The sequence below is a fragment of the Crocodylus porosus genome, unplaced genomic scaffold (genome assembly GCF_001723895.1).
Source record: "Crocodylus porosus isolate Cpor-Errol unplaced genomic scaffold, CroPor_comp1, whole genome shotgun sequence".
Classification (NCBI taxonomy): domain Eukaryota; kingdom Metazoa; phylum Chordata; order Crocodylia; family Crocodylidae; genus Crocodylus; species Crocodylus porosus.
Genome location: NW_017728906.1, coordinates 50,157,944 through 50,173,733, shown reverse-complemented (window position 1 = coordinate 50,173,733; position 15,790 = coordinate 50,157,944). Strand labels below are relative to the sequence as shown.

At 44.6% G+C, this 15,790-nt stretch overlaps 1 protein-coding gene across 1 annotated transcript in view; it reads right to left on the bottom strand.

Annotated features, from left to right (window-relative positions):
* CFAP47 (cilia and flagella associated protein 47) overlaps positions 1-15,790 on the bottom strand; it is a 734,432-nt gene that overhangs the window by 441,688 nt on the left and 276,954 nt on the right. The window lies entirely within an intron of this gene.

Here is a 15,790-nt window from a genome sequence, read left to right as displayed (position 1 = left end):
GGGCAGGGGGGCGGAGGGCCAGGGGCTAAAAATAACCTGATGCCAGGGAGGTGGTAGGAAAAGTGTAGCCCTAGGGCTGGGCCTAGTGGCTAGGTTTTCCTAGCCTTGGGGCTGCACAGGAAACTGTACAGAAGTTCAGGACAGTTAGATCAGTCTAAAATGGGTATCCCAATCTGAGTTAAGTATACCTCAGAGATAAGGTTATCTTAGATCAGATCAATCATTTTTAGACAGATCTAAACATCCTGAATGTCTGCAGAGTTCATAATTAGAGTGACTTGACTAGTGTAAGGTCTACACCTGAGCAAACTAAGTTAGATTGGCTGGCCATGTTTAATGTAATCTACCCTCCCCAACCTCCCCAGGGTACATATTTCCAGGGTACTAACTGCCCATGAGATTCCAAAACAGTCTCAATACGTATCCTGCCCAATGCCATAGCTGGGCCCCTCTCCAATTCCTCTCTTTCATCAGACCACAGAGACCAAGGGAGTCCACAGACTCCTTCACTAGCAAACTTACTCAAGAGAACTCAAAAGCCACCTCAACTTAAACTTCTTTCTTCTGCACCAAGGCCTGAATTCCCAGTCCAACCTGGATATACTTGCAGGTTTTTTGTTCTCCCAGAAAAGAACTGACCTGCAAAACTAACCCCTTGGGCCAGGCCCTAATTTCTTAGAGCCCCTCCCTAAAATTAGCTCTCTTCCTAACACAGGTTTCTCAGAAATAAGCTTCTTTCAAGCCCAGGGATTTTCTTTTGCTGAAGAGAATCTATATCCTTTGTAGGAATTCTTGCTGACTGAATTATTATTTGTTTTCAGGTACAGTCATAAAGACTTATTGATAACTCTGGATCTTACTAACCTTTCCTGGGCCAGCAAGGCACTTATATGCCCCAACACAGTACCATAATTCATTATTAAAATTCATATTTTGAAACTAAAAAAGCAAGTTATTTAGTTTCTACATCAACCTTAATTCTAAGCCTTACAGCATGACAGATTGTTTGTGTTGTACATACTTGTAAATAAAATATTTCACAAATTTTGGATTAACATATTATAAACTCAACTGTAGGGCAATGGATCACACATGGGACAAACAGGAACACTTACTAGTTACAGTATTAGCCTGAGTTGGGTTCAGTTTCTGGTTTTACCCAAGATTTACTGTGTGATCTTAAGCTACCCATTTAGGCTGTGAGCACAAGGAACATGTACACTAGTGGAAATGTGTAATGGACACATGAAATAAAAGTCTTATATTAGTGCAAGTTAATTCCTGTGTAGGGTAAATTTACCCTTTGGAAAGTCAGAATTAGCTCCACACCAAGTTAAATTGCACCGGTGTGTGGACTGAATGTGTGTAGCTCTAGTCAGTGTCATCCTCAAGTAGCAGTTTGTTCAAAACAAAAAGGTCACTACGAGCTCTTTTGCTACCTAGTGGCAAAGTACTGTGGGTAGATACCTCCTGAGAGCTGGCTGTCTTTCCACTTCAGCCACTAGAATCATCAAGAGTAGTATACAAACTGCTGTAAGTTAATACCTATGCAAACATGTGGTGCCCACAGCTTTAGCTTCCAGAACTCACAGGACTATTGGCAGGAAGTCACATTAGAGAATGGGATGCCCTCTGGTATTTCAGTAATCAGAGCTATATAAGTACCATTATATAGATAGGTGGAACATTTCGTGAAAAGTTCTCTTCCACTTATCTGCAAAAGACCACAGCTCACATGCCAAAGGTAGCATGAGTAACCTCTGCATGTGGCAAGCTACACGCTGGGGAGAGAGGAGGGAATACAGTGGAAGATCAGGCAGGGAGCAGAAAGAAAAGGAGCATAAAGGGCAGGAGAAGGGAATTGGAGCAACTCTCGGGGGGGGGGTACAGTACATACTTGATGGCATGCCTGCCAAAAATGTTGACCCCTCTGTCCCACAGTAACCTGAATTACATGATTTGATATTAGGACTTTGTCCTTCTCTATTCAAATGGACTTGTCATTTGTGTCTGAAACAGTCTTCATTATTCTTCATTATTCACATGGAGTTATATGGCCATGAAACATGTTTTGTGATAATTTTATGTTTGATACAGAAGGAAGAAAATGTAAAACTCCCTTAAAAAATGTTACATTGCAGTGATTTTATATCTACTGAAGAATTTCAAAATATTATTAATGGAGCTCAGGGTACAACTCCTGCCTAAACTCACTGTACCCTGATTTTCATGATCTTAATTGTTCGCACTTAAATTTAAAATGGCACTAATAAGTTATTCCACATTATATAGCATATGCATATTTTCATTGTTTTTAATTATTATTGGTAAGGATTATAGCTGTGATGGATGTAATCTAAGATGTGTAAGATAGTTGAGATCATTTACTGTGATTTAACCAATCCCAACCAGTGTCAATCTCAAATTATATGCATTATTAATTTAGGCAAAAGGCATTTTATTTATAAAGGATTTAACTTTATAGGATCAATAAAATGCAGAAGCAGGTAATAATACTTCAGTCAATATATATAACTGTCTCTTATGTATATTTCCACAAAGTTTTCAAAGATATTAGCTCTGTGACTGAACATACTCCTTCAACTCAATAAGGAGAACTAAAACTTTGACATTCAAAGGTTCCCTATATCACAGTCATCTGGAAGAGACTTTCTAATATCAGCGGAACTTCAAATGAGGCTTAGGGTTTGGGATATGTCTACACAAATCCCTGTTGCTCTCAGGGAGGGCTGCTAATGAGCAAACACCTTTCCCTCCTATTACTGCTCGTGTTTTCCCCAAGAGCACTGGGGCATTGTACAGATATACCTTTAGTTGCTTCCTGCTTCACAAACTGCAGTACCCTCAACATTTTAACTATATTCTAATCCAAGTTCATATTTGTAACATTTTTTGTCATCTAAAATTGAGTATTGAAGATCAAGAGTTGAATGGCTTATAGTTTGCATTCTCTCATGTGCTTTGCTAATCTGTGTTGAACAAAAAATCTCTCTATTCACATTAAATATGCTTGATAACTACGTTTGAGGAAGAAAAATAAGTTTCTAACAACCAGCTGTAGTTCTTTTAGTAGACTATCAAAATAAATTCACCATTCTTTGCTGTTCACATGACCTCTGCACCACTCAGAACCCCTTGGGCTAGGGACAGACATTCAAAAAGCTAGAGCCTGAATTGATTCAACCTTTGCAGGTTAGTCTAACCTGAGTAGGCTAAACTGGTTTGTAACAGGACAAACATCTGCTCTGGACTAAAACAATGCAGGCACATGACTGCAGTTACTCAGGCCAGGTGCCAGAGTGTGCTAGTTCAGACACTCGGCTGCAGGGAAGCTGTACAGGGAGGCATGGCCAGTCCGAGCTGAACTGGCCAGGGAGGGGTTTAGTTCCCCCTCTCTATTCCACCAGCAGGGACCCAAGCCAGGTCTGCCGGGCATTCCCCACTTGCTACTACAGCAATGGGCACCATGGCCCTGGGGCAGAGCAGGGCAGGAGGGAGAGTTGGTCTCTGCTCTACCAAGCCAGGTCTGCCACCCTCACTGCTGCACTCCCTTCCCCCACCCAGGGGCCCTGCCTGGCCATGTCCCCAGCCCGCCACTACAGTGGGGGAGGGCAGGGCTCTTACTGGGGACAGCAGCCCATCATAATGTGGGGGAGCGAGGCCCTTTCCAGTGGGGCACTGCACTACAGGACCAACAGAGCTGCGCCAGCACTGGGGTCCAGAGTGCGCCGGAGCCCAGCAAGCCCAGAGCAACATTGCCATGCTCTCCGGCAGCTCCGCTGGCCCTGCAGAGTGGTCCCCGCCAGGAAGAGGTTCACGCTTTGGGAAGTGGTGATGGGCTGATGCCCATCACCATCACTCACTCACTGCTCCACCTGCCAGGTCCCCACTTGGCCCAGGTCCAGCCCCTGCCTCTTGGTCTGTGCTCTGGACAAGCCCCCTCTGGGCAGGAGAAGGCTTATTCAGCCACTGACCCTGACCACAGTCCCAGTAGCAGCTGCAGCTGGGCTGGACAGACCAGTGGGAAGCAACCAAATAAGCCTCCTCCTGCCCAGAAGGGGCCTGCCCCAAGCACAGAGCAGCTGCTGGCATCACAGTGGGGTCTGCCAAGCCTGGATCAAGTCACCACTCTGTGCTGCAGGCCAACATCCAAATAAGCCTCCTCCAGCTTGGAAGGGGCTTGCCCCAAGAACAGAATGGATGCCGGCACCACAGCAGGGTCTGCCGGGCCTGGCTGCTACCGCCATTCTGTGTTCAGGCCAGTCCCCTCCTGGCAGGAGGGTCTCATACAGACGCTGGCCCAGAGCACAGAGTGGCAGTGCAGCCAGACCAGGCAGACACCGCTGTGATGCCGGTGGCCGCTCCATACTTGGGGCAAGACCCCTCTGGGCAGGAGAAGGCTTATTCAGATGCTGGCTGCTAGACACTGGCAACACAATGAGATCTGCCTGGCATGGCCACAGCTGCTGCTTTGCCTTTGCTCAGGGCCAGTGGCTGAATAAGCCTCCTCCTGCCAGGAGGTGCCTGGCCAGAGCACAGAGAGGCAGCAGCAGCCAGGCTGGGCAGACCCCTGCTCTGTGCTTAGGGCAAGCCCCCTCTGGGCAAGAGGAGGCTTATTCGGACACTGGATTCTGGCACCACGTCAGGGTCTGCCTGGCCCAGCTGCAGCCACCACTGGGACAGTGGTTGGGGCCAGTGGCTTAATAAGTCTTCTCCTGCCCAGAGGGGGCTTACCCCCAACACAGACTGAGTGCCGGGGGACAGACTCCACCCATGCCTAGCAACTGCAGCAGCAAGCAGTGAGTGAGTGACGGTAATGGGCAGCAGCCCATCACCACTTCCTGGCGTGTGAGCCCCTTCCTGGGGGGGCCACTCTGCAGGGCCAACAGAGCTGCTGTGGAGCATGGTAGTGCTGTGGGGGCTTGCCAGGCTCTGGCCCACTCTGGACCCTGTGCAGCCACAGCTGTGCTGGCCCCACACCGCAGCTTCCCCACCGGGAAGGGGCTTGCTCCCCCACATTATGACAGGGGCTGCTGCCCCCAGTAAGGGCCCTTCCCCCTCCTGCTGCAGCAGCAGGGCAGGGAGATGGCCAGGCAGGGCCCCTGGATGGGGGCAGGGAGCATGGCAGCAAGGGCGGGCAGTCCCAGCTTGGTACTAACTCTCCTCCCTGCCCCCTCTGCCTCAGGACCATGGTGCCCACTGTTGCAGCAGTGAGGGAGGACTGCCCGGCAGAGCTCTCTGGTGGGGAGGGGAGGATGAGCTGCTGAAAGGTGGAGCAGTCCCTGTGCTGGGGGGGAGGGACTACCCAGAAAGCATATTCAGGGAAATCTAAAAATGTTGAGTAATGTTAATTTCAAATCTAAAAATGCTGTGTTGTAATTTGCTTATTGGAGTCTGGGTAGTAACCGGAGTCTCGGTAGTAACCTTTTATGATAATTTTTAACATCTTTTAATCTCATAGGGTAACAGCTACAGGGCAAGATTGTGAGTGGCTCTAAAGCCAACAGATTAGCACAAGACTAGGTACAAAAAGCATGTGTGTCAGGTGACCAGCAGGAAGAAGGGAACAGAACAGTCATTACTATTCCACGCCTGGACTCCAGTCTCCCAGTGTGAGTGAGAATCAGATCCTGATCAAGGGATCTTCCCCAGTAATCCCTCCAACAGTGTCAATTGGGGATGCCTGACTTCGCTGGAATCACTTGGTGCGCACCTGCCATCGAGGGACTATCGATAATTTGCCAACCCATGTCTGTCTATCTGTTGTTTTAAACAGCCCAGTGGCTGATACCCTCACAGTGCCCAGCTGGCCTGCGACAGATTGAGCTATCTGTTGTTATTATCTGTTGTTATTATTAGCTTTTTGATATTGCATTATTTGCTTATTGCATTTATTTTTTGTTAACTGTTGTACGTGTATAAGCTATAATAAATTTGCCTTTGCTTCACTCCCAACTCTGCCTCCTCGATCCTGAATCAAATAGCCCAGTGGCTGATACAGTTGCAGCACCCAGTCTGCCTGCAACTAAATTGATACACTCACAGTGCTCAGCAGGCCTGTGACAGTGGAACCTGTTTTCCCAGGCTGCTGCCAGGTTGCCTGCAGGGCTTCGTACAGAGCCATGGAGCTGCAAGGAGTCCAGTGCTTTACTCCGCAGATGTAGGGGCAGCAAACTAAAACTCCTTGAAGGAATTTTAATTTGCTGCGCCCCAAGTCATTTAAGCCACATTACGCTGCCAAATTTCCTGCAGCAGCTGGAATTAACGTGCAATACGCTACCACGGTGTGTAAACACCGACACCATCAGAGCGGTGTAAAAGCACTTAGCCTGCTTTAAAGTGTCATGTACACATGCCTCTTGTTTTATCTACACACTGCCCAAGTAGTTAAACAATCAGGTTAGCATGCCCTTTACCAAAATGAGTATTTGGAGATGAGTTTCTATAAGTTGCCATGTCCTAGAGACCTTGACATTCCTTACTATCACCAGAACAACATGAATAATTCACGTCTGATTATCTACACAAAGCTTATTTCTTGTCAACTTTACATATTGCAAAGAAAAGTCAAAGATATTGCAGCACTTCTATGCTTAGTACCAAACTACATTAATTCCTGGGCTTATTAATAGGAATAGAATTTTGCTATTAGCATCAACAGAGCCATGATTTCATCTGTCTGTTTAATAAAACGTACTTGTCTCAAATATTAATATAGTCTATAAAGCAGTGGCTTTCACCCTTTTATCCTTTGCAGACCCCTAAAAAATTCAAATAGAGGTGTGGGCCCCCTTGGAAATTTTGAATGGAGTTATAAATCCCTTGGAATTATAAGTGTAGGTACTCACATACTTTTGATTGATTATAGTCATCTTTCATAGATCTCTTAGACATAGTCTGCAGACCCTCACAGAAGTTATTCATTACTAAGTAAAGTAAGAGTTATTCATTACTAGAGTTATTCATTACTAAGTAAAATGCTTCCTGTTTTATACTTTCTAGTAAGTGATATCAACAGGATGCAAATAAGAGCAGAATTTGACCATGATTCTAAAGTATTAGCTGTGTAATCCTGTTGTTTAATGAGGAGGTTGCACTCCACATTATGAAAAATGAAATCTTCAGAATGCTACTACCTGAATAACTCCCATTTAAGTCTCTTGTCTGAATATAAAATAGCCAGAATGTGTGTCATTTCAATATTAACACGTGAACAGTAAATGCCTTGTGTTGTTCTACAAACAAATTAGAAAAATCCATCATTATAGTGTATTCTCATTACCGTAAACCCATGAAATAAATACTGTTTCAGTTTGAGATAGGCTGTATGCTTGAACATGCATGCATGTTAGTAAACTTTTTAAGGTGTTTATATATGCATGCTATGCACCTGGTGATGCATAGAAGAGCATATAATGAACTGACTTTGCATACTTTTCTTCATTCATTATTGATGAGGTTTCATAACTCACAAGTGGCAGGTAAAATGTTTTCATCAATAATTTGTGACAATAAATAATGAATTCAAAGACAGCTCACTGCATATCTTCACTTTTTCTCTATTTCATACAAACCCATTTGTGAAGTCACACTTAAGAGATATGTCACATATGTGTGTGTATGTGTCTATATATGCATATACATACACACACACACACACACACACACACACATCTATACACACACATACAAAGATACACATATACATACATACACACACACACACACACACACACACACACACACACATATACATTCATATATATACACATACATATATAGTAAAGCTATGGGTGGTATATTAAATGTAGTTACATAGGAGTAAATAAAAACAAAAAACCCCCCAGAACTACTCTTGCAAATCAGATACAACTTTAAGAGACTTCATCAAATACTAACCCAAAATCTATAAGGGAAATGAGAAGTTCCAACTGCATGTACCTCGTCCAAATTTAGAGATACCTGCTATATCCCTTACAAATGTAGTGGGAAGGTTTGATATATTTTCTAACAATAATATTTCCTTGTTTTTACTAATAAAACGAGCCCTACCTAACCTTAACTCCTGCACTGACCTTTTCTCATTTTAATGATGGTCAAACTACTTTCAGATTTAGTGCATGATCAGGTTCTAAATAATCTGATAAGTAAAAAAATTCACATCAGAAATTAGGAATCATTTTAACTGAGGTGAACATGTATTTAAGTTTACAATTGTCCAAAATCTTCTTTATGTACCACTATCTAATTATCACTCAAATCTTGAAGATTTTTCTATACCGAAAGAAGGAAAATGGCTTAATCCAGATATTTGCTTTTTGCTCAAATTTTTTTTTTTTTTTTACCAATGCCCATGTTCTTTTTAAAGCATATTTTACAGAAATTAAAACTGAAATCAATTCCTGTGTATAAGGCCTACATGATGCATCGCCACCCCACCCCTCCATTAGCCCAAGTCCCAAACCTTCTTTATTATTTTTTTTTTAAACTCTAATGAAGGAGGAAGGCTTCCTCCCTGATCAAAACAGGTATTTACTTGGGTTTAGTACAATGGATTGCCCTCACCAGGTAAAACAATATTAGTTGGGTAGTTTTTTTTTATTGGACCAACTGGACATCATGAGGGGTGTTAGACAAAGTTTTGTGGCACAAAATATCCTTCCTAGGAAAGAAGCAGATACATCTTAAGCTAAGCAACCAACAGTTAGAAAAATTACTTTTAACTTCATTATGTAAATATATAGATGACATTTTTATCATCTGAACTCAACACCTGAGCTGCATCCTCATGTGGTTTAGAAGCACATGGACAAATCTCTTTGTGGTGCCACAAACCACATGCACTGCTTGTTCAGCTGTGCACACCACTGCAAACTTGCAGTGTGGGGGGAAATTTGCTACTGGGATTGAATTTTATTAGTAAATGTTTATGATTGGGAATCCAAAAAAAGATGACAAAGCCAGTAAGGAAATATAGATCACCCGAGCGAGGGACTAACAATAGAGGGATGGGGTGAGGAGGGGAATGCAAATAGGTTACAGGAGATACAATGTTAGCCAACTAAGCCCAGGGGTGGGGGGAGGGGGGAAGGGGAGGGAAGGGGATTGCGATGCTGAGAGAGAAAGAAGATACATACACACTAACCCGTTATAATGGTCCGCAATGGTGGAGGCTACATAGCAAAAAAAACCCAGAAAAATGTAACACAAAATACTTGTAAACAGTGTGCACCAGGATAAATATTGGAGACAGGACCCTGGGTTGCCTGATCCTCCATCTTCGCACGCTGCAGAGCACCCACACTGAGGCACACTGCACTCCAGTTAGGCACTCGGCTCTGCAGCTGGCTTTGGTGCAGTGTGCCTAGAAACAAGGCAACAGGCAATCCTAGGCTGGCTGCTCCCCTATCTTTGCATGCCTCAGAGCAGGGGCTCCACTGTGAAGCCCCTGCATTGAGGTACGTGGAGATGGAGGAGCAGCCAGCCAGTGCTGCGTGCTCCCCCATCTCCGTGTGATGCCTATCACAATTTCAGTAACTAGTACCTTCCATAATTTCTCTCTAAAATTCACTTTACAGTAACATCACCTTTCTAGATACCATAATCCCCATCCATAATTGCACCCTACAAATAACTGTACACAAAATCCACAAATTACAGCATGCATCTCCACAAAACTAGTAATCTTCCCAAATACACTAAGAAATTTGCAGTCTATAACTAGGCCCTCAGATATTACCATATCTGCTTGGAAGAGAACACTTGTGACACTCTACTTATCAACCAAAAGACTGCCTTTTATGCAGTAAGGACGCGCCAGCAGAATAAATAGACAGTACCCTTGAATAACCTACCCAGATACCCTGCACTACCCTCCTATAACACAAAAAAGAAAGCCCCTACCATCAGTACATCTCTGACTGCCACTTACCATCCAATACTTGAACCTATAAAAAACATCATGAAATGATTACAATGTATATTTGAAGAGCATCACACCTTGACAAAAATATTCTCAACCCTCCCACTCTTGCCTTTCAACCAACCCTCAGCTTTGCCACACAAATTACCTAAAGCAAACTCCTTGCTAATGAACACACTGCAATTGGAACAAGCCCCTACCTAAACAACGCATACAAAACCTGTCAACACATCTCTACCATCAGCACAATACACACACCCCTCAATGAAGCCATCAGAATGTATTAATCCTAGAAATGTCTATCACAGAATGTGATTGCTTCATCCAATGCACTAAATGCCCTTGTGGAAACCATGCAGGCAAAACTATACAAGCACTACGCTCCAGAATGACCTCTCACAAAAAACAAGGGAGAGTCAAGTCACCAAATGAAGTAGGCTGTCATTTATGAAAACTTATGCCTCTGAGCCAGTTAGTCTCTGAGGTGCCCCCTTGCCCTGCCTTCTTCCAGAAAAATGTCAAAGGAAAAAACCTCCTAATCACCAGACAGAGAACACTTTCCATGGAACATCTACTCCATCTCTAACCTCACAGTCCTTGTCTCTTTTTTTCTCTCTCCTCTTTTTCTCTTTTTTCTTTTTTTCTCCCTCATCACAACATGCTTAACAAAGAAGGATACGTAAGTACAAAGGTAGTATATGAAGTTGTATTTATTATCATCAGCTCGAGATTTTTTAGAAAACCTGGTATTTACCATAAAAAGTGACAATTGTGATTATTAACTATATTAATATTCAGTGCATCCTGCCAGTTTTGTTTTCTGGCTTGCTAGCAATCTGGCACCTTACAAAGTAGGCATTGCGGTTTTTTTCAGCACTATGGTCGAAAACATTGACTACCCCTGGTCTAGTTGTTAGAGCAGTAGCCTCAGACACTAGACACTATTACACAAGACCCTGATCTGCCAAAGATATTTTGTGAGATCTGGGATGCTCCTCCCTATGCCTATGTTCCCCGTCTTCGAAGTGGAGACTTTTTTCTCCCACACATTGGTATTGTAAATGTATTAAAGAATGCAGTGATGGCAATTCTATAAGTACAGTGGAACTTTAATTATCCAGAATAATTAGTTTCACCATTATTCTGGGTAATCATTTTTCCAGATAATCAAACACCTCATATACAGCGCTGAAAACTATTTAATTACTGTACTGTACAGCAAATATTTAAAAAAACAAGAAATAAATGCACAGTATTGTGTACTGTTTTAAAGCTCAACGCACAAATAAATAAGCCATGCACTGCTGTCTTACTGATAAGCAAAACCCAACTGCAGGCTGATGGTTTTGTAAATACAAAACCTTCTGGTTAACTGACTTTCTGGATAATGGATTCCTGGGAAATCAACTTGCTATTTTACACAATACAGAACTGAAGAAGGTATTTATTGTGGACTTTTCATTTCTGAAAATATTTATACTAGACCAACTGGCAGGTTTTATAATGCAAACCCTAAACCAATTCCAAATTTATCTTTTCACCCCAAAAGCAAATAATTTTTCTTGTCATGTTATCTAGTACTACTTTATACTTTTCCTTTGTTGTTCACAAATAATTCTCTTTGATGTTAACAGAAGTTAAGTGTGCACAGTTAAGTTTATGGATTGGACATTCTTTTTATTTTACAGCAGGCATAGGTAAAAAGTTTATTCATGCTGAAAAACATCGTTGTAATGTATCTCATGGAATTTCTGCAAGGAGATTTTCAGCTCTAGCTGAAGTTTAATATCACCCATATATAAAAATCATTCCTCCTAACAATAAATGTTGATGAGCCAGCTCATACCAAACAATTATTACATACTGCGTTTGATAGTTATTGGTTCTGTCTTAAAATACACTGTTAATCTTGCTTGGTTAAAAAAGTGTGCTGACTTAAAAAAAAGAAAAAGGAACATCTAAAATCCAAATCGTATGTTAATCTTGAGATCCATTTGAATGACTGTACTTAAAGGCCATTATTTCAAAGGAAAATGTTCAAAAAATACCTGAAAATAAAATACTTTTTATTCCACACTTATATTTCTTCTTACATAAAAATACAGAAATAAAACCGTTTTTTATATAGAAGTTCACACTTTTTACCTAGAATCTTTGATACAGAATATCTAACTTGTGATTTCATAAACTGGCAGATTCACTGTAAAGCTAATGAACTGCTCATATGGTGGGTGTAGATATGATTATTGCTATTGGAATATTAAAAAGAAATACAGTACAAATTGGAACCATACTGGGCATAACATGAAAATTGTAAACTGGTATTCAATAGGCCTCATTCAATTTTCATTCAGATATAAATTAATATGTCAAATCACAACAGTTGTGACCCAGGTGAGCAAAGGAGTGAAGGGTTTTTCAGCCTAAAAACAGAAGGATGGATCCAAGATCTCTACATTGTGTCTTCATAATCTTCTAAGAGAAAATTATGCCCCTTCAAACTAGTCCTAAGACAAAAGCAACACAATCCTGAATACAGTAAGACCCATGCTGGCTGAACATGCTCCTTTAGGGACACAGAGCACCAATCAGCCAGAGCTAGCTACATTATTATAAGGGAATGCCTAAACCTGGATTTAGTCCTATGGAAGCATGGTAATGAGAGAAAGAAAGACTAAACAAGGCATTCCCTCTTTCTCCACAATACACATACACCAGGCCAAAATTATTTTGCTCTTTATCAGTATCACTGTGGTAATATAGTTGGAGAGCACCAGGCACCGCAGGGAAGTCTATATCTACATAGTAGCTACCTCATCAATAAACTTAGGAAGGCAGAGGTAAGAAAATGTATTCTTAATTGGGTAGGAATCCAAAAGGAACTGTTTACTAATATACTTAGAAATATTAAACCATAACAGCAAAAGACTAAATTGAATATTTGCTAAACTCCTTTGCCTTTGTGCTGCCTACAAAACTCAGGATACCAACTAATCTTACAAGAAACTGCAAGGCACCAAAGGGGTGCTCAGCCTCTGACCCATGGGCCAGATGCAGACTGTGGCACTGTGTCATTTGGCCTGCAGGACTCCCCATGGGTCTGGAAATGTGGAGGTTGCTGTGCAGTGCCAGTATTCCTTTGTTGCCAAATCTGCAGACCCATGGAAAGCTCCAGGCACAGCATACTGGATCCAGTGTCTGATCCTAGCCAGCAGGGTTGGGTAGGGGTGGTGCCAGGCCCAGGGTCCAATCCCCATTTTGGGGGCAGGAAGGGATGGTTGCAGGCCCACAGAACCGAATCCCATTGTTCAGGGCAGGGAGGGTGCAGTAGCCAGTCCCCAAGGCCCGATCTTGCCTACAGACAGGCCTCATACTAGTCATCCAGCCCCCAGTACCAAAAGGTTGAGCACCACTGACATAATCTAGATAGTGAATTGGTTTATTGCATCAATCTGTAATGGCTTCTAGCACTATTTTTAAATACACTTTTAAAGGAGAATACAAAAATATAATTGTTGAACAAATACCTCACAATCTTCTACCTTTATACACCAACATAATACAGTATAACCTCATAAATCTGGCATGCTGAGGACTGAGCACCTGCTGGAATTGTGCAAATTCTGGAGCAGCCCTGGGATGGGATGGGATGGGATGGGAAAAGTGGCAGCTGGTCCTAGAGGAGCGGCCTCATGTGGAGCAGCAGTGCAGGGTGGTGGATGGCAGCAGCAGATGCCATGTGCAAGCTCTCCCCCACCTGCTGCTCCGGGACTGGCTGCCACTATTCCCCAATGAAGTGTAGTTTTAAAAAGTGCCGGATTGTCTATAATTCTGGATTTCTGATATCCATATTTATGAGATTACACCGTATACCTCTGTGATGATTCCGCCTATGGCCTAGCATCTTATTCTAACACCTCCTTACTGAGATTGCTCCATCTTAGACTCCCTGCGGTATGTTCCGATGCTCGACTGCCACATCTTGATTTTTCTATGAAGGGGACATGGATTCAGGTGGTATTGTCCTTCACCCTTCGGTCAAGGGAAAGGGCCAGGGCATGAGTGGATGCATTTTGCAGATTAATGCATGGCTGCACAGATGGTGTTGCCAGCAGGGCTTTGGCCTCTACAACCATAGGATGTCATTCCAAGAAGAAGGACTGCTAGGAAAAGATAGGATTTACCTGACAAAGAGAGGAAAGAGCATCTTTGCAAACAGGTTCACTGGCCTAGTGAGGACGGCTTTAAACTAGGTTTGCTGGGGGATGGAAACCAAAGCCCTGAGGTAACTGGGGACGTGGACGACTTAAAGCAAGCACACGCAGGAGGGGGCAACAGGGAGGCCTTCTCATTCTTCTTGAGAAAAATAGCACAATCAGCTAGTCACCTCAGGTGCCTCCTGCAGCTGGCATCTCCCACCAGCTTTAAAAGGGGCAGCCATGGGCAAATAATAATTGTCTTTTGGAGGGGTCTCACAGGCTGAATAGAATGGCCTGGCAGACTGGTTCCAACTTGACAGCTATATTTTGCCCACACCTGACTTAGATTATACTAAGTATGCTTAAAACTCGAGCATCCACGTTAAAGCAGCGGTGGGCAAAATACGGCCTGCAGGCCACATCTGGCCTGCGAGACCATTCTATTCAGCCCATGGGGCCCCTAAAAAATTTAGAAAATTAATATTTCTCTGCCCTTGGATCCTGTCAAAAATGACAGGATCCAAGGGCAGTAGGACCCAGGGGAAGCCCCGGTGGGGCCCGCCCAGCCCTGCCACCCAGCCGGAAGCCCGAGCCTGGACTTCTGGCCTGGGATCATGTGACTGCCCCCAGTCACAACCACAGGTAAGGGGTGGAGGGAGAAGGGCAGGGAAGGAGCCTGGGAAAAAGCCGAGTACGAGGGGGGTGGGAAAAGCGGCTCTTCCCACGTCCTGCAGCTGGCACCCCATGCTGCAGCCACTTGCAGCCCGTGTGGGGCTCCCTGTGCCTGTTCAGGACAGCCCTGTGTGGGCTGTGAGTGGCTGCAGCAGGGAGCATTGACCACGGGGTGGGGGAGGGTCCGCTTCCCTCCTCCCCGCACTCAGCTTTTCCCTGGGCTCCTTCCCTGCATGGAGGAAAGTGGCCCTTCCCCGCCCCATGGCCATGCTCCCTGCTGCAGCCACTCGCAGCCCACGTGGGGCTGTCCTGAGCCGGCACAGGCAGCCCCAGGTGGGCTATGAGCAGCTGCAGCATGGGGCGCTGACCACGGGGCGAGGAGGGCCTGCTTCCCCCCCGCCACACTCAGCACCAGCTTGTAACCCAGCCCTGCTGCCAGCCTGGGCCTGCGCCGGCTCCAGGCTTGCCTGTCAGGGCTGCATGTGGCGACAGCAGCTGTGGCTCCCTGCTTGCCACCCTGGGCAGCGTTTGCCACCACTGCCTGTGGGCTCCCCAGTGTGCGAGCTCCAGGTGGACAGCAGCAGCCAACACTGCCCAGTGTGGCATACAGGGGGGCCACAGCTGCTGCTGCTGTGTGCATCCCCGACAGGCAAGCCCAGACCCAGCGCAGGGCCCAGGCTGGCAGCAGGGGTGGATTACAAGTTGGTGCTAAGTGCAGAGAAAAGCGGCACCTCACTCACCCTGTAGCTGCTGCCCTGCGTTGTAGCTGCTTGCAGCCCACATGGGGCTGCCTTTGCCTGCTCAGGAGAGCCCCAGGTGGGCTGCAAGCAGCTGCAGCAGGGAGCACTGGCCATGGGGTGGGCAAGGGGCTGCTTTTCCCTGCGCTCAGCAATAGCTTCTTCCCTGCTGGTGAGCAGGGGGTCAGGGCTGTGCAGTGCCTCCCTCCTGTACCACTGGGTTGGGAGGCACTGGGAGT